This window comes from Hetaerina americana, unplaced genomic scaffold (assembly GCF_022747635.1).
Source record: "Hetaerina americana unplaced genomic scaffold, ioHetAmer1.1.p SCAF_24, whole genome shotgun sequence".
Classification (NCBI taxonomy): Eukaryota; Metazoa; Arthropoda; class Insecta; order Odonata; family Calopterygidae; genus Hetaerina; species Hetaerina americana.
In genome coordinates, this window is record NW_027286808.1 from 7,312,434 (window position 1) to 7,336,947 (window position 24,514).

Genomic DNA, 24,514 nt, shown 5'->3' on the forward strand with positions numbered 1-24,514 from the left:
CCGATCAAGAATGATACGAGAACAAGTGGGGGCGAATGCTGGCCAAATGGACACTACCAGGAATGCAGGCAAAGAGAGAAGTTTGGAAAACTTTTTTGCCTTGTCCATAGATTAACACGGATTGAAATGTGAACATTTTATCATGTGAAATATATTGAGAGCGGCTCTGAACGCCGATACAAATTTTTGTGTACCCCCATGCGTCTTGTAAGGAAGCGATCTTTATTCCAGGCTGCGTAACGGCTTTTCATGGAGTGGCGTGTGAAATAGAGGATTTAATCCCACACACCTCGTAACCAGGCGCGGAGACCTATTGTTTTTTTTTGCCCTCGCAGGTGTTTGGCCCGAGAATATCGTGTTATACGCCGATTTCGCTAAGAGGAAAGGCACTTTTTCTCTGTCACAAGGCGATACACAGCTTGGTAGAGGGACTTAATTGGGTTATTTATTGGTGAATGACAATGCCGACGGGGAAAAACAATCAATTACTAGGTGACTCGAAAACGTAACTGTTTCAACCATTAAAACCACGGTTTTAAGTTCCCTATCCAAGATTTTCCACGAACCAGAAACATTTTCGCTCACGGATCGAAGGATAATTTTCTCGTCCCTATCGTCGCTAAGTGAAACGCGCTCGGAGGACGTGATCTTCCTTGCCAATAGGAAACATTTACAAAACGGGAGGTGCATCAGGGAGTATTATCACTATGCCGGGTACCATTTCCGAATGTAGCCAACTATGTTTCGCTATTAACTCTGGAAATTCTCTTGTGGTGTGCTAAATAAATAGATACCAACTAATTAATTGCACCATATTTGGTGAATTAAATACGACCAATGCCAAGGAAGCGAGGAACAGGATATAAACTACAAAATAGAGGGTTCAGTATTGACTACGGCAAATCAAGTTAAATATTTGGGGGTTGCTCTAACACCACGCCTTTCATGGGGAGCACATATCAGGACAATATGCGGATCAGCTTTAAAGAAACTTGGCTTCATAAAACGGGTGGTGGGGAAATGTAATGAAAAAGTTAAAGAGAGGTGTTATTTTGCTCTAGTTAGACCTCATTTGGAATATGCCGCAAGTATTTGGGATCCGTGGGAGAAAATTTGGCAAAAAGAATTAGATAAAGTCCAGAGAAAATCCGCTAGATTCGTTAAAAATTGTTATGATAAAAGCACAAGTGTGACAGGTCTCTTAGGGGATTTAGGCTGGGAACCACTTGAAGTGCGGAGAGAACAAGCGAGGCTTAGACTTTTAGAAAAGTTCAGAACAAACGAGTTTAAATATGACACTGAAGGAATTATAATGGCCCCACACTACTTAGGTAGATCAGACCACAAAGATAAACTAAGGGAGATAGATTCCAAGACAGATAGGTACAAATACTCATTCTTTCCCCGAACAATCAGTAATCATAATAGCAAGAAACCGAAGTCACTTTAGAAATATTAAAAACGTTGAATTTACAAGTCGGAACAAAATTAAACACTATAGAGATGTTAGGTATACTTTCAGGTGCATGTGTATGTTAGTTGGTAGTTTGAGTGTTTGCATGTGTGTGGGGTGTAAGTGTTCATGCATGAATGTATGCCATGTTTTTTTTTATATATGATTTTGTCGTTATTGCATGCGGTTTTTTTTCTTTTTCTTTTCTAAATTATGGGTGGTGTCCTAGCACCCCCCGCCACACGCCCTTGCGGCGGCTTGCGGGGTATTGAGTAGATGTAGATGAATGCCTTAATATCTCCCATTATTAACTGAAAACATCTCAGGGGCTGCATCTTTAATGAAACCATGAAACCTTTTACACCCAACCATATATATGTTTAAATCTCCCTACATACTTTATAGGAAACGTCAGCCTATTTCTTTTCATTTTAAATCAACCATGTGTTTTGTAATTCTAGAACAAAATATACAATTGGACCATTAAAATGCTCATTATCCGAAAGTTATGATTAGACAAGAAACGTGTACAGTATTGAGCGCAGAACAAATTAGACTGTTAGTTCGAAAGATTCTACATCTATCTACATAATACCCCGCAAGCCGCCGCAAGGGCGTGTGGCGGGGGGTGTTAGGTCACCAACCGCAAAAAGGAAAAACACCACATGCAAAAAAACAACACGGAAAACCACACCCACAGCAGCGCACACACTCATGCAAAAATCCCTTCATCCAATACTCATGCAAACACATATGCCGTAATTCAACAAACAACTGCACCCCAGGATGCAGCACGAAAGCCATCCAAAAACACGCAAGCCAGGATACAACAAACAAGAATGTGAAATACCACTACCACATGAACATGCACCACAAAACACTCTACCCCCCGAAGAGACTGTAAAAGGTAGGGCAGAATGCGACCCAACGTTGCAGGTAGCAGGAATTTGCCCCCGCGGAGAGGGACGAGGGATTGAAAGGGAGACTTAAAAACAGATGAACAGAACACGAATGAGGTCATTCGGAAAGAATGGGTTATTATAGCAAAACACATAAGGTTAGTGGAAGAGCATGCATTTAAATACAACTAATTATTTTTTAGACGTTGAGGGTGGCAAGTGGAATTTTGCCTATCTATAACCCTGCAGTTGCTATCCCGTATTGTCCGTGAGAAGAAGGAGTCCTTGAGTCGGCTAGTTCTGGCATCTATTTCCCGAATTTTATATGCATGATCCAAGCGACCAATGTATGTAGGAGTACGAATAATTTGCGAGACCTCGGTGCTGAAACATGCGGATCTAAATTTATTTAATAATTTCAATCTTGCATTGAATTGTCTCTCAGCCAATGATTCCCACCCCAAATCCATGAGCATTTCGGTGACGCTTTGCGTTTTATCGTAGGAATTTTTTACAAAACGGGCTGCCCGGCGTTGAACCTTCTCAATTTCCCGAATGAGACCTTTTTCACTCGGATCCCACACGCTGCATGCGTATTCTAAATGAGGCCTTACAAGAGCGTGGTAACAACGTTCCTTGACCTTCGAGTCACTTTTGCCGACAATGCGTCTAATGAATCCCAATTTTTTATATGCTTGACCGCAGACTTTACGTATGTGAGTCCCCCAAGTTAAGTCTTTTGTGAATGTGACACCTAGGTATTTTACCGTATCAACTACTGCTAGGTCACCTCCAGCTAATTTGTAAGCAAATCCCGTTGATCTTTTAAAGAAATTTACCACTGAACATTTATTATAATTTAGAGTCAATCCCCAGTTAGAACACCATTTAGTAATGCAATCTAAATCCTGCTCTAGAATAAAACGATCCTCATCCCCAGATATCTCCCGATAGATCACCGTGTCATCCGCGAACATCCTAATTTTACTTTTCACTTCGCGGTTCAAATCGTTAACAAAAATCAAGAAAAGCAACGGCCCGATCACACTTCCCTGAGGTACCCCCGACGTGACTCTAAGATTAGTGCTGGAGACGATAAATTAAGGTTAGCTTCATTTCTTTAACCATACGTTATAAAACAATTTATTTTCCATTTTCCGTCAAATTAATGGCTACTGCTATAAAAATCCTCAGAACGACCGTATGACGTAGGACGGAGACATATAATTGCTGATAGTTACTACATTTGACTGCTTTTCTAATTGGTTTATCACTAATTGAAGTGCCTATACTTGGAAGCCTCAGAGGCTTATTTCGACTCCGAAAATCAATTCTAGGCCATTTGAGCATATTGGACCGATAACTGACCGCACGGAAAAGGGTAAAAAGTGTTTTCACACATGAGCATTAACATCATTGAGCATATTCACACGAACAACAGAGGCATAAACAAATCTAGAAATTTAATTCTGTATCTCATAAAGGAGACTCATTGCCGATCGTTAAGTAGCACGGGTGAATGATTCCAGTTACAAAGGATGGATCATCCAATCACCATCACCTGAACAAATTAAATCATCGGATAGAATAGGCTTAATAGGTTTACTTCATCTGTTTTTCTTTTTTAGCTGTGGAAAAGCCCTATTTTTACAATAAATATCTGCTTTCGGAGGTGACGGTATTTCGTTTTTCTCTTTTTCCCTTATGCAGTAAATACTAGTTTGAATTTTGAAATACATAGTAGGACTCTTTATTTTTAAAGATAGCGAAGGTTTTTTTTTATCCAGGATACCTTTACAGTAGATATTGGTCCTAGGACTAGTTTACTGTTCATCTCCACGAGGCCATCTTTATGACTAAACTATCCTTTTACGAACAAAAATATTCTAAAATATTAAGTGCTGGTTTTGTAATTTTTGATGTATTTGTGCTATTCACCACCCTCACAAGACGCTCTAGATGATGGTAAGGTTTACCATACCTCCCATAATGGGTGGTTCGGAGCGTGTATATACTCTTTTCTCGTTGATAACGACAGCATGCTTGATGTCAACCGCGTACACTTGCAGGCGGGTAAATGTATTCTGGTGCTGATTTTTTTTAGCTCTTTGGCAAGATAAGTCATTTGTAATATCAGGGAGCATTTCAATGAACCACCCTGCAATTTTCCTAAATTGAGCGATCATACTCGAATTGTTCCAAGCCATAATAACCAATACAGAAAATAAAAGAAAAAGTCTTCGAAAAGGTGAGAAGAGCTTCTGAGAGTGGATGCTGTTTTTATATTTATAATTGACTGGTAACGCTAGCAACTTTTTTTAACAGTCTTCGAAAGTTTTTTCAAGGCTTTATGGGATGAAAAATGTGAGATGAGTCCAGGTCCTGTCCTTCTGATCGTCCGTGTATCCAACAGAACAGATTTATTTCTACGAAATTGTATTCACCATATTTTTGGTAAAATAGTTTATGAAAAGGTTTTTCTTTGAACAGGTTGAATTTAAGAATATCAAAGGTAAACTCCGATCGAATTTTCACGTGTAATTTTAATTTTAACACATTTACTGACCAATACCAAAAGTAGGGAATTCCTTTTCCCCGTCAAAGACCGTGGCACAATAAAATCTTAGCAACTGTCCGATAATCAGGAGCATTTCTCACTCTACGAATGGTAACGATTCAATTATACAGCATTACATAGATTAAAAAACTTAAGACTGAGATTCTTTTAAATATGGCTAAGAGAGAGAACCTCAATTTTTAAGGGGTAAGGCATCAACAACGGGCTAACCGTAGAAGCCGAAAGTGACATGAGATTTAACCAACCTCGACCATCGTAGAGGTTTCAAACTCTTTAAAAAAATGAGCCTAGAAACTCGCATCAAGAATGTCTTTAATTTTATCGGGACTGAGTAAATACGTTTATATTACGTATTACGTCACGTTATGGTAACCGGATCGTGGAAAGTATTCATTAACATTTAAAAACATGATTGCTGGAGGCAACGATTGTGAAGGGAATATTCAATTCTTCAAACAAGAGGTCACCGAACCTTTGCGGAAAAAGGGACGCCGTGATGCCATAGTTTATTCTTTGGTTTTGGATACCATTAATTTCGGTTGTACTTTCATGATTACCCCTCAATTTTGTCAATCATATCTTTTATGTAGACGAAAATTTTTCCCCTTCTGATTTCCTTTTCTTCCGCCGGGCTTGCTCGCTGAACACTTGCGTGTTTCTTTGAGGTCAATCACACTAAATTCCAAGTTGCATGCTTTGAACGAATTATCATGGAAAAATAAGATATCTTTAAGTATACGCAGACTTAAAATTTATGGCAAAGCTAATAAAAAAGAGTTTATGAAAAAAGGCTGGTTTAAGTGATGTACAATTTCGTAAGTCTTTTAAATCGTACTTTCATTCCTTCCGTAAACTGCGCATTCAGCTAATGGGGTGCTATTGACGAAAGTTCAAGGAAACCGTTCAATGCAGAAATGCCGGACACTTCTAATAAAACCAAACCAAACAAAATATGAACCATAAGTGTCGGTGTATTGTTTTCATTGATAAAACATATTTTTAGATATGAGAAAGGTATTTGCGAAAATCAGAGAGAATAAAGCGTCTACACTATCCAACGAGGTCTGTTCAAATAGAGTCGCGAATTTTGAATTTTCGCACGTTACGTATAGTCGATTTTCAATTTTTTTAAGGCGATATGCTGGTATTTATATCTCTCACTTATGCTGAAAAGTTCGGCCATTTTGAATGGTCAGTTAATTCTTGACAGCCCTGGTTAATTTTTGTAAGAACTAACCCAGGAATTTTCAATAAGTTACGAGGGGATGTAGCTCAGTGGTAGAGCGTTCGCTTTGCATGTGAAAGGTCCCGGGTTCGATCCCCGGCATCTCCATATTTTTTGTGAAACTTTGGTCCTAGTTTCAGCGTTTACTCAGTTTCATGGCGAATATTTGAAGCTCTCGGTTAATCAAAGGTCTTCATTATTAAAGTAGAACGGATGGATTTACGAGTTTTTCCTTGTACCGTTAGAGATCAAAGTAGATATAAACAAAGTAGATACAAAAAGGGCATCAGCCATTCATGCACAGCTATTAGTTCATACATGCATTTGAATACGAGTAAATAGAATGGTTCCAGGCGTCACTTTGTGGAAGCGATTCATTTCGGAAAAGAAAATAAATTCTTAGTTATTCCACATATACAATGAATACAAGTATATATTAGCTCATGAACAAATACACTCATATACATATAGGTGTATGTGTATGAGTGTATTTGTACTAAGACCTGTACACATAAACATGCCTATATACATCATACAATAATTGACTAAATCATGAAATGTTTTCCTCTAATTAGTGAGGACTGAAATAGATGCGATTTTCTCGGATTTTGAGAAGACCTTTAATGAAGTCCAACAAGCCATGTTGATATTCAAGTTGCAACGGTAAGAGTACTTGTCCTACACTTGGATATTAATTTAGGATTCTCATGAAGATGGATTGATTGCCGAATTAGATCTCGTGCAGCGTATAGGAGTCAGATATATAAAAACCTTACCATGCTAAACTGATCAGCGTATCAAGATTATTGGAGGAACTAGATTGAAAATCACCCACTCAGCCAAGGATAACCTTCGTATTAAATCGCTTGCGTACATTGGGAGGAGATCTCTTTGCGATGACAGAAAAAATGTATTATTATTAACACCATCGTACTGCAGTGGGAGAAATTATTTCAATAAAATTTGAGAGGTCAAATGTAGAACCGACGGATTTAAGATGCCATATGTCCCACGAAAAATAAGGGCTTGTAGTAACTGTTTCCGCTAAGAGGGTAAAAAGAGTTTTTTTACTTCAAAGTAACCATTTATGCGGTATTTATTTCATTTGAGATCAATTTATCGTCCTTTTGTTATTAACAACTCCTGTCTCATGCGTAGAGAAGTATAGCTCACTTTATACCGTAGTATACCCACTCACTTAATACCAATACTTATCAAGATCTATATTATTTAAATTAATTTACACATATATTGCAGCTAAAATTTGAGTAAAATCTAACTGTTGATGTTTAATGTTTCATATTCAATAACTCCTGCCATATAATCCATCGCTGACTTGCAGCGTACAACGTATGTAGATGTAAATGAAGTAAATATGTTGAAGTAATACGTATAATACTTAACCATAAACGAGCAGCTAATCAAAATAGAGTAGATAATCAAAATTAATGGAGGGTCTAGTTTTAGAACCATTCACGGAGCAAAGGTTAAATTTCAGATTAAATTTCCCAGCATTAATTGGAAGGATGTCTCTTTAGCAACGATGTGGAAAATGTATTATTAGCCCCATATTACCCACGGTAGGAGAGATCATGCAAATAAAATGAAAGAGATTTAGTGTAAAACAGGTAGAACTACTAATTAAGGTTATTTTTCATACGAACGATAAGGGATCAGAAAAAATGTTGTCCGACAACGCTAGGGGGAAACGTATTTTGCGTGAAAGGTAGTCTGGTATGCAATCACCCCCTGTCACACACCCTAACGGTGGCTTGCAGGACATTGTGTAGATTTGGATGTAGATGTAGAACTGTGGTTTTGACATTTTCACCAGTAATTCGAGAGTGGAGAGATCAAACAAAAATACTTATGTAGAATTCTATTTATCTTCTTTTACCAGTTGACCTCATCCATCGATATATTATGGGGCACTTAGTTGCAAGAAGTAAACTCTAGTGAACAATATATGTATTTCGATAGACATGTAAATTAATAAATGCATATGAAAGAAAGAAATAACTTGATTTTGGCTTCTATGTCAATGTAAAACAAGCAATACTCAATTAATCAAGCCCAAAATTCAATTATTTACCGAATTTTATTCATTTACCGAATAGTTTTCCCCTTTGTACCAGCACCGAAATGCCAGTGCCTAGTTTTCATTCCCTAGATACTAACCCCCAGAAAAATAATATCATCTACGCATTCCAAATATTTGCCGCAAGTGGTTGTGACTCATTTCTATTCCCTCCTTTTTAACATAGCCGAGAACTTTTGTGCTGGGTAAAACTAACATTTGTTAAAAACTAAGTTTTCTGCTAACATGTAAATAGGTTTGCACCGCAATGCATGTCTTTTCAACGATTTTGAGTAAGTTTCTTTTCCCTATCCCTTTAAGCGCCTTTATATATCAACACAATACCCCGCTAGCCACTGCAAGGGCGTGTGGCGGGGGAGGTTAGGACAACAGCCGTAAAATAGAGTGTAACCATACACAAAACAATAAACCCTTCCTCTCCCTTATCCCTTAGCCTTTACACTTGATGCTTGCATCCCCTACCACAAACTTTTTTGGTGGGCCGCGGGATATTTTTGTAGATGTCGATATCTTAAATGTGGCCTCGACATTTTAAATTACGCGAGGGAATTGACGGCTATTGGAAGGGCGAGGAAGCATGTCGTTGAATATTTCTTGCTCAATACAACGGGAATGTCTCACTTCCTCTCAGAACTACAGGTTTTAAAAACATCTCGTGATACCTGAAGTAAACTCCGTAGAGTACCAAAGTGAATTCGTGACTCTTAATTATTACTACAACTCCCACGCCAGCACTAAATCGGCTCCGCTATTATGTTCCACTGTTTCGCGTGAAGTTCCGCGAAAAGAGCGGGTCATTGTGTCAATGACACAACGTCACCTGGTGATCACCGAAACGTTTTCAAAGATCATATCGCTTTCCTACGGAGCGCAACGGTGTGGACAACCACCCTACCGCTTCAAAAGTAACGGCTTCCAACACCATTGCATTGCGGGAAAATGGACACCTTTCAAAATGCCCGCCCTCGATTTTTCAACAGCTGTGCGTATCCATGAAAATGCAGCTCGAAGCTTGGACGTTACAAATATTCAGCATCACAGGCTGACCTTTCAAATTATTAATGATGCGTGATTTACCGTTAAAAATGTACTACTAGATCCCTTGTACTAGGCTAGGATCATAGTAAGATTAGAGTGATCAACCGATGAAGGTGTAATTTTTCCTGCGAACCATAAGTGATCAGAATAGTTGCAAACGACAAATATAGGCAAAAAAATTTTCTAAGTACACAATTAGATACCTTTGTTCGGGTAAGCTATTTTTTTTGTAAATCATTCCCATTATTTGAATTATTTAACATGGTTATCAGTCATTACATTCATAGAAAAAATTATGATGCTGCATGCCTGTGGATGGAATCACTCCCCTACCACACATCCAAACGATTGGTTGTAGGGTACCAACGTAGGATGCCTTCTATGGGCAGGGTATATATACTCCAAAGATCTCTTTATGCAGAAAAAGTCACAGGTTTTCGTTTCTTATTTTTATTATTTTTCTCAGTATATGGCAAGAGGCGTGCCACTTCAAGCGGTGGGTGAGGAAATGTATCCTCGCCCTTGATGAAAGTAGAAATGGGCCCTCGCGCTTGACTGGCGGAATGCCGGTCTCGTTACTTAAAAGCTAGGCTTTACTTAAGAATCTGACGCGTTATTCTCGTTGAATCCTCTTGAAAAATTTATTGAAAGTAAATTCAATGTTATCAGTCAGTCATTCGATCTACCTTCGGTCGCATTCGTTTATCTTTACATTTAGCCTGCAGTTATGAGGAATGCCTGAATGCAAGATTTTTTTTAAATTTCGGATCGTTGAAATGCATGATCAACGTTTTTTACAAAATTAATTTGACTATGAAAAATTAAATTAAAGAACAAAGCCAATTTGATCACTCTACAGGTTTATTTACGAGGGTGGTCCCATAAGTACCCGGCCTGACCTAGGGATGGCGGTTGCTATTTGAAAAATATCACTGGATTAGAAAGTACGCAATCTTTAAAGCATATGTTTCAAGTTTGAAGAAGCCACGTTGTTTAGTATTCATTTGGCAGCCATCAATAATGAACGTTTTCAGTGAATTTGTGAAAATGGATAAAATTGGTCCCCGTTATGTTAAAGAATACTTTTATTTGAAAGGCCTCAGCCCAACCAATATAAAAGCTGAACTGGATTCTAATCTGGGTGAGTCTGCTCCTTCGTTTACAACAGTAATATATGGGTTAGCAGAGTTTTAACGAGGCCGTACGAGCTGCCAAGACGAGCATCGCATCGGTCAGCCAAATGAGGTGACGACTCCAGAAACAGTGAAGAAAACCCACAAAGTGATACTGGATGATCGTTGACTGAAAGTGCGTGAGCTGGCCGACATAGTAGGTATTTCAGAAAGTTCGGTACAACGCATATTAACTGAAAATTTGGACCTAAGAAAGCTGCGTGCAAGATGGGTGCCGCGTTTGCTCACACTCGAGCAAACCCAGTGTCGTGAAGATGTCTCAATGGAGTCTTCAACAAAGTTTCACAGCAACAAAGCAGAATTTTTGGTGCCGTTTCATAATCATGGATGAAACATGGGTCCATCAATTCACACCCGAGACAAAAGAATAATCAAAACAATGGATTCAAAAGGGAGTACCGCCTCCAAATAAGGCGAAGACCGTTTCATCTGCAGGCAAGGTCATGGCGTCGGTTTTTTGGGACGGGATGATTTTCATTGGCTATCTTGAAAAAGGAAAAACTATCAACAGCGAGTATTATGCGAACTTAATGCAACGTTTGAGGGAAGAAATCAAGCAAAAGCGGCCGAATTCGGTTAAGAAGAAAGCCTTGTTTCATCAAGAAAATGCACCAGCTCATAAATCCGTTATTGCAATGGCCAAAATGCATGAATTTAAGTTTAAACTGCTAACGCAGGCACCCTATTCATCAGATTTAGCCCCCTCGGATTATTTTCTGTTCGCTAACTTGAAAAAATGGCTCGGTGGTCAAAGTTTTTCCAAACGTGAAAAAGTGATGTTGGTAGTTAATGCATACTTTGAGGACCAAGACAGGTCTTATTATAAAAAGGGCATCAAACGTATTGAATATCGCTGGGAAAAGTGTATATAGCTAAAAGGAGGTTATGTTGAAAAATATATACATTTTTTCCAAAATGTTTGTGTTTTCTTTTTTGGGTCGGGTACCTCTGGGTCCACGCTCGTACAAAAATATTTTCACAAATTTAGGTCGTTTGCGACGAGTATGTTGACAAAATCTTAGAATTGACCCACTGGTGCATTCCCTTTCGGTGCTCGATAACATTAGAAATGTTGCTAAAATTAGTTTATTGCAAAATGGAAGTAGAGACAACGGCCTTGCTAAACATCCACGTTAACAAACGTGAGATGAAATTCGTCGAGGTGGAACTTCAACCTGACGAATGCGGAAACCTAGACTTATGATGATGATATTTAGTTGGATTGTACATAAATTGGCCGGATTGGTAATTATAGCCAAAGTGGTTTTTGTTTTTATTTTCTTTTCTGATGCTTTGCTTTCTGTTTGTTAAGTATGACAGCGATAACTAGGTGGCGCATCAGTGAGAGAAAGTTGAGATAGAGCATGTGGGTAATATTTGTATGACTATCGAATTACGGTCCCATTATGCTATGGTTGTTCTCCCGTAATGCAATGTGGTGTTAATGAGTGTATTTCGAAAGTTGTTCTTGAGAATCTTGTCCTCAATAATTCCAGAGTTTATGTCAACATAATTTGGGTCATAAAAATTAAAGACTTTGTTCAATCCTAGAACAATGTTGATTTGCAGCTATTGTCGATTATGAAATTTTTAATGTAAATATATCTCAGGTTTCAGTGGTTTTTATGACCAATCCTCGGAGATAATGCAGTTATAATTACTTATGTGAATATTTTTTATTGTATTCTATACAAATTATTCCAAATAACTTTGAATTCCTCTTCATTTGAAACGCAACTTAATTTCATTAATTAACTTAACATTGCAACTTAACTTTCGAGTGATTCTACATTTGACGGAATCGATACGAATAATGTATGCAAGGGCACATTGTTAGGCTATAAGGGATATTTTATGGATGAAGACCCTTATTTCTAGCGGTCAATTTCGTTTTTTGTCCAAGGGTGGTTTAACAGAAAGTTATTCCTTCCAGCATTCATCACATCCCTTGAATTTTACCCAAGGGTAAGCTGATCATACTATCCACAACATCTTCACACTACCCGTGAGCAGCCTCAAGGGTGTGTGGTGGGGGTGGCATGTCATCAGAAATTCATGCGCAACTATAAGTGCCCCACTGAGAAATTCGAGATGCTAAAATATTAATTGCATTCATAAGATGCGCGCGATCATTCAACGCCCGCAAGAGGAAACTTTAAATGAGAGGAAGAGAGTGTTTACAACTGAAATCACCCCTGTTGCGCCTAAGAATAAAGAGACTAATGTTAAACTCGGGCGACATCCCTAATTTACTTGAGCGTACAAACAGAAACAACTCAACGGTTGGTGAAATTATGAAAGGAGAGAAGAAAAACACTTGCGAAGCACCATTCAGTCGAGAGGTTTCCAAGAAGTGCCAGGGGTTATTGGGAAACCCTTATGGAGGGGATTTCGCGTCCCGTGACAAATTCCACACGGCAGCTTGCGCAGATTCTTGGCACCCCTCGTTGTAAAACTAGTCCGGGCAAGACGTGTCACCCCTCCTCCCTCCCGCCCCCCATTCCCCGCCGGGTTATCCACACGTGAACGGATTCCTGACTCACTGGCAGACAACCAGCGACAGGGTACGGAAAGCTATTAAAGAGGATAAAACCCGGCGAGAGTGGGTAAGGTCGCGGTTCCATCGCTCCCTTCGCCGTTCTCGTCCTACACATACACACTGCCTCCCACCACGCACCTGCTAAACGGCTCACACCCTGTCCCCACCGCCCCTCTTCCCATAATTTCTACTTAATCCGGAGAGTAAATACGCGGATTCTTGCATTCGCTTGGTTTCGTTAGTTTTACACCTACATCTAATCAATGCTCCGCACTCTTCCGACGACAGCTAGTGTGTGGTTTATTGATGAAGATGTGCAGGGGGTGTCAGATTATCAGCCATGCCACATCTATTCCAAAAATTCCACAAACACTGGTAACCTGTCGTGATCCTCCGAAAGGGCACGTTGGAGAGAGACGGCTAAACACACTATCTATGCCACATTCGTTATGCACATTACAATGGTTATACAGTTATCAACCATTCCATTGGGTACAAGGAACAAATATAAGGAAACCCATTAAATAGATCGGGCTCATACGCAACGCTGTCACCATGCAGGTAGCATTCCACCAATGCAGGACGGAAAATTCGCAAATGCATCAATCTAAAAATGTATTTACACGACACCCGGAGACCGCCCAAGGGTGCTTGATGTGGGACGTTAGGACGTAAGCCATGGAATGAGTTGCGGGAGAATGTAAATTTTTTTCTACCTATTTCCGCCAGTGCTTATCCATTTCTATGTCAGTGTTTTCCCCACGAGTTGTCGTCGCGAGTAGTGCGCAGGAAAAGCGAATGCTTGAATCTCTCCGTTCAGCCGTCTATCTCTCTTATTTTGTGAAAATTGCTTGTCTTGCCCATTAATTAGGTCCCTAGCATGTATATTTGCACGACTTTTTGTGTATTTTAGTGAATGTTTTTCTCTTTTCCTAATCCTTGAAACACAATTCCTCTCTTGTATTACTGTTTTAGCCGTTACTCGGTGGAATTTCTTCAATGGTTAGATTACCGAAAAACAGTAATCCAACAATTAATATTTATTGAAGACCATAGATTCGCCACTGCGTGGCGAGACCGTCGTCATCTGGGCCTAATTAAGCCACACAGCGGAGAAGCCATGACCATGATCGTCAATAAATACAAACTGTCTTGCGTTACTTTTTACATTTTAAATGATACCATTAATGTAATTAAAAAAGAAAAAAGAGCCTATGACACTACCCTGTGGGACCCTGGGTGTTAGTCGTATAGTATAAGTATAGCTTGAGGAATCTATTCCCCTCTTTTGTTTGCATTTACTAAGGAAGTCTTGAATCCAATTTATTACTTTGTCGTTTATTCCGTACCCTCCCAACTAGTCTTTATGAATTTAGGATGTGGGAATTTATCCAAGGCCAATAAAGTCCAAGAAAATCGTATCTAATTTTTTTATCCTTTCCTTCTATTGCAAGATATCGTGTAAAAAGCCTCAACTACGCTTCACGTGCTCTTTTTCTGAAATAATAGCAGCGGACTAGTAACTTCGAGTACTCATTCACACAGTTTTAAATATATATTTAAATGCATACATGAACTAATATTGATGCTGAATGATTGGTACCAGAATACCCTGCGCCAAATTCCCCTGCGGCAGCTAGCGGGGTAAAGCATAAATGTAGATTATTTTCGAACAGAAAATAACGTTTTTAAACTTGGTATTACATGCCTAGGTATTAAAATAAAAAAAACTGAATATTTCGTGATTAAATTTATATTATTTTTCTGCGCCCATCAATAACGAATAGCTACCGTCCCTGCGTAAAATTGAAATAAAAATGAATGCGCGCACAATAACTCATATGCCTCTAAACCAAACTACATTGCCGCCCAATAAATTTTGGAAAACTGTCACGCCCAGTTTGTCATTCAACTGTCAGTGGCATTCTCTCACACCTGGGTCAAAAATCGATACAGAGGTGACTGAATAACTTGTGCGTCAAGTTTGAATGAAAAATTCTTGTTTAAATACTGCAACTTACTATGAAACTATAGGCCAAGCAATCAAAGATGCCATCGATGCCCTATTTCAGAGTATTGAAATTCACTGAGACGATAGTGAGGCCGTATTTTAATTCAATTGCAACAAAATGTGGGCGCCATCAGTTTACATGAATACATAGAATATTGTACAAAATGTATCGTCTAGTTTTCATCATTATTACTCCTTACATAATTATATTAAAGTCACTATTAATTACCGCTACGTCCTCAACATATCTGGTCTAGGAAAAGAGGTAACCCAGCGATTTCCCTACCACATCAGGGGATGTAGCTCAGTGGTAGAGCGTTCGCTTTGCATGTGAAAGGTCCCGGGTTCAATCCCCGGCATCTCCATCTTTTTAGCGAAACTCTCGAAATAACTAGCGAAACTCGAAAATCTTTGCCCTCAGTAAGTTTCAGATTTACTCAGTTTCTTGGCGAATATTTGAAGCTCGCAATTGTTCAAAGGTTTTCGTTGTTTAAATATGACGCGGGTATTGAAGCCATGCGTTTCGACAGAATGTACTACTATTTTTTGTCATTTATTAGAACATCTTCATCATGATATGTTAGCATGAAAGTCGTGGACTTAGTTAAATCTACCCCTATGAATGCATGTTTCTTTCTTATAAATTATTATTTAAAGATTCAATATCGTAGTTAAGGAAAACCACTGTGATGTATTGCTAATGCCGTACGACTAATACGATGCTTAATTTCATTGAAATCTAATAGTAGCTCTATTCTATAAATCAAACATTTAATGTAATCATAAAAGTGGGCATATGAACCTAAATTTTCGATTCTTAGGTTTAAGATGAAACTCATTCGTCCCAGCGTTAGAGATACAGCGGAACGATTGTTAGCTAAATTCTTTTTTTAACTTATCAAAAATTTAGAAAAGGCTGGTACACTAAACCACCATTGTCATAGCTTTCTTAGTAATCGTTCACAGGAACAATTCTAGTCGCTACCCGATCGCTTCTAAGACCCTTTGTCTGAAATCAAGATACGTCTTCTTGGAATCGAACGCCAACATAAACACATCAGTCCAAACAAAACGTCAGGCCATGATCGAATCCCGGCTCAGGTATAAAAAACGATGACCACAGAAATAGCTCCTTATTTGGAAATAATATTTGATAAATCTCTAAATATTCGTTTAGTACCCATGGACAGGAAAGTAGTAAATGTCACGCCATTATTAAAAAAAAGGCGACATAGAAGATCCGAGTAATTACCGACCAATCTCTCTCACATCCATCTCATACAAAATTTTAGAGCACACAATTGTAAGTTTAATCATGAAATATCTCGATTCTCAGAGTTTAATTAGAGAAAAACCAACACAGTTTCCAAAAGGGCAGATCTTGGGAGACCCAACTGGCAATTTGTGTTCATGATATTTCGTTCTCAGGTGAAAATAATGTTCAATTAGATACTATTTATCTAGATTTTAAAAAGATATTAGGCAAAGTCCCTCGAAGGAAGTTGCTCCACAAGCTGGGGAGCTACGTGATAGATAAGTGTGCGATGGACTGGATTCGTCAATTTTTAACAGGCCGCGGGTAAATTGGTGGTGATAGATGGAGTATCAACCGACAGAGTAAGAGTTGCATCAGGTGTCCCCCAAGTAAGTGTTATCAGTCCGCGATTTTTTTCTTTTATGCATCCAAAAGTGATGTGAGACATAGGAAATAGAATTAAATTTGAATCAATGTAATATGACAAATATTGACGGAAGAGTATTTCACTCAAAAACACTTAAACTATACAGGGAACCAACATAACACACGTAAAATACTTGGGTGTAACGATAATTGAAGATATGTCCAGGGGAAAAAGCTTGCGTGAAATTTGCGGGATAGCAAATAAACGTTAGGATTTATGAAAAGGATATTTGGGAATTGCAATAAAAGGATCAAGGAGCTTTGTTATTTCACGTTACTTAGGCTCCACCTTGAGTATGCTGCACTTGCATGGGATCCTCATGAGGTAACCTTCTTGCCCTGCTTTTAACAGTCTCCTCGGGGGGTAGAGTGTTTTATGGTGCATGTTCATGTGGTATTGGAGTTCCCATTCTTGCTTGTTGTGTCCTGGCTTGCGTGGTGTTGGATGGCTTTCGTGCTGCATCCTGGGGTGCAGTTGTTTGTTGAATTACGGCATATGTGTTTGCATGAGTATTGGATGAAGGGATTTTTGCATGAGCGTGTGCGCTGCTGTGGGTGTAATTTTCCATGTTGTTGTTTTGCATGTGGTGGTGTTCCTTTTTACGGTTGGTGACCAAACACCCCCTGCCACACGCCCTTGCGGCGGCTTGCGGGGCATTATGTAGATGTAGGTGTAACCTTACTTCTGGAACTAAATCGAGTGCACCTAGGCTGTAAAGCGGCTAGGTTTGTGAAAAGTTGTTATGAGCAAGGTAGCAGTGTTATGACGCTATTGGAAAAATTATGATAGGAGCCGCTAGTGGACCGTAGTCTTAAATACAGGTTAAATTTAATGTGCATATTTGAAGAAGGTCACTTCTCTGAGGATGTTAAAGACATATATCACATACCCCAACTTATTGTAGTATATCAGATCACTCACGTAAAATCAGGGAGAGAGAAATTACCCAGCAATATTTCTCACACATCAGGGGATGTAGCTCAGTGGTAGAGCGTTCGCTTTGCATGTGAAAGGTCCCGGGTTCGTTCCCGGCATCTCCATCTTTTTAGCGAAACTTTTGTCCTAGTTTCAGCGTTTATTCAGTTTATTGGCGAATTTTTGAAGCTCGCAGTTTTTCGAAGGTTTTCGTTACTCAAGTAGAACGGACGGATTTGAATTGTCGTTTTTTCCTTGTACCGTTAGAGATCAAAGTAGATATGAACGCCGGCGCGAAGGAGATAATTAGCTTGGGTAGTTCATATTTTTTGTCGACATCCTTCATGCTTTTTTATTTAATAGAACAATCTTTTTAACACTTCTCCCGCATGATTTGAATATACGTATCTTGCAATTGAATATTGTTGCATGTAAGTACCTTCTTTAGTGTGATAAACTTTGTTCTAGTGCATGATCAAACTAATACCTGTGTAGAGGTGTCATGATTGGGATTGTGCATGCATGGCTGGTGACCTAACACTCTCGCCACACACCCTCACGTGGCGTATTTTGTGTGTGCAGAAAAAGTTAAATTTGCAGCTCGTAACAAAAAAAGGGTTACACCAAATATCGCGGAACACACTGAAAATTTTCCAACACCAATGTCAAATATTTGCGGGGGTTTCAAAGCTCTTGATTTATCTTCGAAGCCAGCCATGGCGATCCGCGTTAGGCGGGGTCGCTGACTCCTCTGCTCCCCTTGGATGCAGGCCAGACGGAGACGGCCATCGGCGACAGAGGTGGCGGGGAGGAAAGCGTGTACGGACGACAGGGTGGTTGGTTTCGAAAAAAGAAGAAATGGGAGATATTTCTGCGTTTAAACGGGGGAGAGAGAGAGCGAAGGGGTTTGTGGGAGGCCCGGGGGAAAGGAATAGAAAGGCTGGAATGAGTGAGAGAAGGGCCACTTAACTAGGGCGGGAAAAAAGAGTGGGAGTAAACAGAGATGATGGTCGCGTACAAAAAGTCTTCGGTCAACGATGGACGAGGCCGTAGCCGGGCTATTATGGCGCCACTACGACTCAATACCCATCTCCAACGAGAAAAAAAATAAGGCCCAAATGGGAGAGAAGCTTATCACACCGGCGAAGGAAGAGTCATTGTGATCCCAATCGGCCCCTATTTCCCTGGGACGGAGGATAATCCTTGTGCCTTTAACTTCGCCTTTTCAGCAGCGTGAAAAGTCGCAGGCGTTTAATGAGTGGGTTTTCCTCTTTACTTTCCCTCCTTACTCACCCGCCCGATCCCTCACCGACCATTTCCTCCTCTTTCTCTAGCGAACATCCTTTTCCTCATAGCCAATATGTAGTTAAGGAAGCCACTCAACTCAAATATACGAAAGTTAAACGTGAGGCATGAGCCCTTATGCTTCCTTTTTCTTTAACCTTTCTGCGCTGATCTTTAAAATGAGCTTATTTAGGATGAGGAAATATTACTTCCTTTATCTCTCCTGAGTCTGGAGGTTGTGAAATGTCACGCTTGCGTGGTCGGGGATTTGCCTTTTGCTGATTTCCCCGTCCTTTAACCCTTGTGATGTTTGTGCATTGTGAATAAAAAAATGAAAAACATAAACGAAAAACGTTTAAAACAGCATAAGCAAGTTTGCATACTAACATTTTAACCTACAGGGAAAAAGCAGGCAATACAAATCGTCAAAAACAAACCAAATGCCTAAAAAAACATTTAAAAATGGTACACTGATAGGGGTTTGGATTTAAACACCAAAAAATGTAGCTTTATGCTCTTCCTAAAATAAGCAAGAGAAAATACAATAAATACGAGCAGACTTTACCAAAAAACAAATTCAGAGGTACTCGCATGAATATTGCAAACTATGTAAAATACTTGGGTGTCATCACAGTCTCCGATCTTACATGGAGAAAGCACAAACGAGCGTATAATTAATTCGAAGAAATGTTTCGATGAATATTTGGAGGGAGAGAAATTCACCCGAAAGTATTTACAGTGGGAGCAAACAGGAAATCGATATTTTAAACACAGAATCGGTGAATAATTGGGTCTTACGATAACTGAGGCAAGCATAAGTATGGGCTTCACCTCAAAAACACTGACTACGGAATTGAACAAGGATTCCAGAACTACTCGTACGTCAGATTCGTGAACTATTCGTACGAAATAACATAAGACGTCACACATTCACTAATAGACCTGGGATGGGAACCTTCAGGGACGCAAACACTTAGAGCAAGATGAAACCTAATGCGAAAATACCAGTCGTGTGGTTTTGCATTAAACATAGAAGATTTGGTTCAGCCCCCTAATTACATAGGACAGACAATTGCCCCGAAATAAGGGAAATAAGCTGCCGAACGGATAAACTTAAGTATTCGCTTTTCCCACACACTATTACCGACAGCAACTTAAGGAGAAACACTTAGACGGCAATGGGTAGGCAGTGGCGAAAATAGTTGGGAACCTAGAGGCTACATTATCCCTCAACCAACTCATGGCTGGCGTACTAGTTCTCCACCACGCGACCTTGGGCCGGATGGTAGTGTCGTGTAAATAAATAAACTGTGGCCCTCATTTATTTGTGGATTTTCTATCCTACATGAGTGGAATGATACCTGATAATTAGTGACTGCGTTGAAAATGAAAGCCTTTATTAATGGATTTCCTTATTTGTGTTGTTGGGGTAGTCGGTGTAGCGATCACTAGCATTTTTATCATTCTTAGCCCTAAAAAAAACTCTGTAAATTCAATTGGACGTCAATTGCTTATAATGTTCCACGTAATTAGCATATTCTAAAATTTCGGAATCACACTTCAGGCAAGTTTAGAAAAGAAACAGCTCTGAAAGGATAATGGGAATATTTAGTCGCAGTCATTTGTTTTTTTATCTACGAACAGAGCACATTGATTTCACCAGCGAGAAAAATAGTATAATAAAAAGTCTGATAATGAAATACCTAATGTTAATTTGATGAGGAGTAACACTTAGTTCGCTGGTGGAAAATTTCTACTAATGTAAGAGCCTCGGAAGCATTAATTAAAATAATATGAATGCTGCAATAACCTAAGATTCCGCTCGAGGTTGGTATTTCTCAAACGGTAACTGCTATTTTTTCCATTGCCCCCTCAACACGATTTACAGATGTGACTAGATGAAAATATCGAGGTTATTTGCATCGCTTAGAGAGTTATTTATTAAGTTCAACCCGTAAGCTGAATAAGAGCTCTTGCAATGCATAAAAAATGTAGAGACACCGATAGGTTTCAAATCTAAAATTAATGGTTGCTTTTAAGACTTGCATTTTCTACTCATTAGATCATCTATAATTCCAGAAGATAATCCATCAAGAGACAGTGGAGATTCTCACAGCTGTTGAAAATGGAGTAATTACGCCATTCGCGTCACAAATATGACAGCTTCGCATAAATTCAGTGAAAGTGGACTCTTAGGAAATTATTCTGGACGTGGCTTCGCAGTATGGTGTGAGGCGTGAGTTAGATATGAAGGAAGAAACGGCGCGTGGTATGGAAAGAATTTCCTCGGAAAGGATTGAAAAAGAAGTCTGAAAATGCTCCTTCCTTCGATTGAATTTGACCTTGGCGCAGCAGACATAACTCCCGACCGCAAATGGATCTCCAGATCACCGCGCACTCAGCATTTAGTAAGACCAATTTATCTGGTATACAGTCGAGCCATCTGTGCTCCATAAATATAGGCTAAAAATACTTATCAGCGCTGATCTAGACTCGAACTTTATTCGCCATATAGAAGAACAGTATTTAAAAATTAATCTGGATGTTGGGAGAAATTTCTACGTGTTTCAAACCCATGAAATTTCATTACCTATACACATACTACCTTGATCAAAAGGTTCCCGGAATAACCACCGTGTGGCGCTCCCATCGTTCCGATTTGAGTTCTGTTTTTTTTTAAATTGGTACATCTGTTGTTGATATTCCCTTTAAATCTTAGTATCATAACTTGACATTTGCAAAAGTTACGGTCGGTTTTCGGTATGTCCATCAGTGCTTCCTGCGATTTTTCCATTACTTCCTCTCGGCTGCTAAAACGCGTTCCCCGTAATGGTTTTTTAACTCGATTGAACAGAAAGAAGTCACAGGGAGCCAAATCAGGTGAATTCGGTGGCTGTTGGATGGTATTTGTTGCATTTTTCGTCAAAAAATTACGAATAATGATAGCACTGTGCGACGGTGCGTTATCATGGTGCAAAATCCACGAGTTTTCTGCCCACATTTCTGGTCTCTTTCGGCGAATTGCTTCACGCAAACGTCTCATAACGCCCAAATAATACTCTTTGTTTACTGTCTGGCCTTCTGGCAAAAATTCATGATGCACTACACCGTTGTAATCCATGAAAACCGTCAGCATTGCCTTCTTTTTTGACTGAAAACGACGTGGTTTTTTTGGTCTCGGCTCATTTGGTGAACACCATTCACTTGCCTGATGTCTGGATTGCGTGTCGTACTCATAAACCCACGTCTCGTCTCCAGTAATGATCCTTTTGATGAATGTGGGATCGGATTCAGCCTCGCAAATCATGTCTTTTGCGACGTCAACACGGTCTCTTTTTTGCATGAAATTGAGGTCTTTTGGCACCAACTTTGCTGCTACACGACGGAAACCCAAATCATTAACCACAATGTCTTGGGCGGATCCATAGGCAATGTTCAAGTCCTCCGCTATTTCTCTGATGGTTAATTTGCGGTTATTGACCAACATTTCTTTTACTTTATCATTTTTTCACCGACTTTCGATGTCGATGGTCTGCCACTGCGTTCATCATCTTCGATTGACTCACGACCACTTCTGAACCGCTCGTGCCACTGGTAAACGACCGTTTTTTTTAGAGAATCGTTGCCGAAACACTTTTCCAACATTTCCAACGTCCGTGCGCCACTAAATCCGTTTTTTACGCAAAATTTAATACAAGTTCGTTTTTGCAAATTTAAATCCATTTCTGCAATTGTAAAAAATCGCCAACACACACAGAGATAGATGTACTCTTGGCTACGTAACTTTTGCAAATGTCAAGTTATGACACTAAGATTTAAAGGGAATATCAACAACAGATGTACCAATTTAACAAAAAAAACAGAACTCAAATCGGAACGATGGGAGCGCCACACGGTGGTTATTCCGGGAACTTTTTGATCAAGGTAGTATACGTAATACCCTATAAGCCGCCGAAATGGTGCGTAGCAGGGGGTCCATCCATCCCAGGCATTCACTGTAAACGAACAGATGAAGTCACATACCACGCAAGAGATATAATTGCAGCAATAAAATCTAACACGCAAATCAGTGTACACGCATAGAAATGAAATGGGAGAATGCGAAATGATGAAAATCCGTTGGAATGCTCCATTATGCATTAAAACCCATGTAAATTTTAGCTTTTTTGTATTTAACGGGTGCAAATGAAAAGTAAACATTATCGGCTTAATCTGAATTCATGCGCTGGAGTAAGAGTAGCCCTGCAAATACTCAGGTGGTATCGGATATCAAAGAATATGAAATAATGTTGTTGAATCATAAGTATGAGCTCAATCTAAGGAATAGGCTGGTGGGGGAAAATATATTGATACACAAACGTATAACTCCTAGTCTATATTTGAAAATAAAGTAGTACTTAAAGGAGGTAAATTGGTTTAGGGAATCCAAGATTGTGACTTTTCCGTCTCATTCTCTCTATTTTCCTGGTACGGTAACTTATGCAAAGAATGCCCGAAGTGCCGTATCTATATGTAACGCCGTGATTTAAATCTACATATTACTCCACAAGCCGCCGCAGGGACGTGTGGCAGGGGATGTTGGGTTAACACCATTAAAAGAGGATAAAACCACATGCAAAACCAACGAATTCATGCAAAACTACATCCACAGAGGTGTATAAATATGAAAATGCACAAATAAATTGAATATTGCACAAGCTTCGATATGCCCATTCTGCAATGGAAATTAAGTGGTCACATTTACATCACGTATCGTATGTAAGCAGTATGAAGTTACACAAATTTATGGTATGCCGATTCGCACTGCTCCCAAGGTTCCTTTGTGAACAACCTTGATATATTTGATGTGTTGTACTATCTTCATGGATATATTTATATTAATGTTTTGTATTGAGAATATAATATCACACACACCTAATGTACGAGAGGAAATCACATTACTATGCGGTAGAGATAAAGTAATGCATGGTACTAGATCAGGATCGAGTAGTGCAAGGATATCGCTGTTGGGTACCATAGCATTCGTTGCACGATTATAATATAAACATTGACTTCAATCTTACACTCTCCAAATTACTGCCCACCGTGAAGGAGCACTTTTTAGGTATAATTATTGATTAAACTCTAAAAAAGTAATTAAATCGATAAAAACGTTCCCATTAATCCCATACTTCCGAGCCTTAGTTAGCATTTTAAAGTGAGTTCATCAGACAACTGAACCGGTAAACTCATGCCTTAAAAGGATGCAATTTAATGCAAGTAATTTTGTAGCAATAAAAATATAACGATAAACTACACTTGTCAATTAATAAAATAAATAAAACTCCTATAGCCGTAATAAGTTAGCCCCACTCGTCCCGCAATGAAAAAAAAATTTTGTTGTGATGGTTGGTGGGAAAAGAAATTCCAAGACAGTGACCATCTAGCGGCAGTGACAAACCATCACAACAAAAAATGTTGTTTTCATTGCGGGACGAGTGGGGCTAACTTATTACGGCTATAGGAGTTTTCATTTTATTTTATTAATGCACAATGCTATAGAGCGTAAGTTCTTAGATTTTTTTATGCTTCTGTCGTTTAGATATCAGCATTATGATCT

General features: G+C 39.2%; 3 non-coding genes across 3 annotated transcripts; all 3 read left to right on the forward strand.

Annotated features, from left to right (window-relative positions):
• The first annotated feature begins 6,191 nt into the window (after positions 1 to 6,191).
• TRNAA-UGC (transfer RNA alanine (anticodon UGC)) lies at positions 6,192 to 6,263 on the forward strand. Its single transcript has one exon. It is a non-coding gene; the product is annotated as a tRNA-Ala (tRNA).
• A 9,064-nt stretch (positions 6,264 to 15,327) lies between these two features.
• On the forward strand, positions 15,328 to 15,399 carry TRNAA-UGC (transfer RNA alanine (anticodon UGC)). Its single transcript has one exon. It is a non-coding gene; the product is annotated as a tRNA-Ala (tRNA).
• A 2,286-nt stretch (positions 15,400 to 17,685) lies between these two features.
• On the forward strand, positions 17,686 to 17,756 carry TRNAA-UGC (transfer RNA alanine (anticodon UGC)). Its single transcript has one exon. It is a non-coding gene; the product is annotated as a tRNA-Ala (tRNA).
• Positions 17,757 to 24,514: the final 6,758 nt, after the last annotated feature.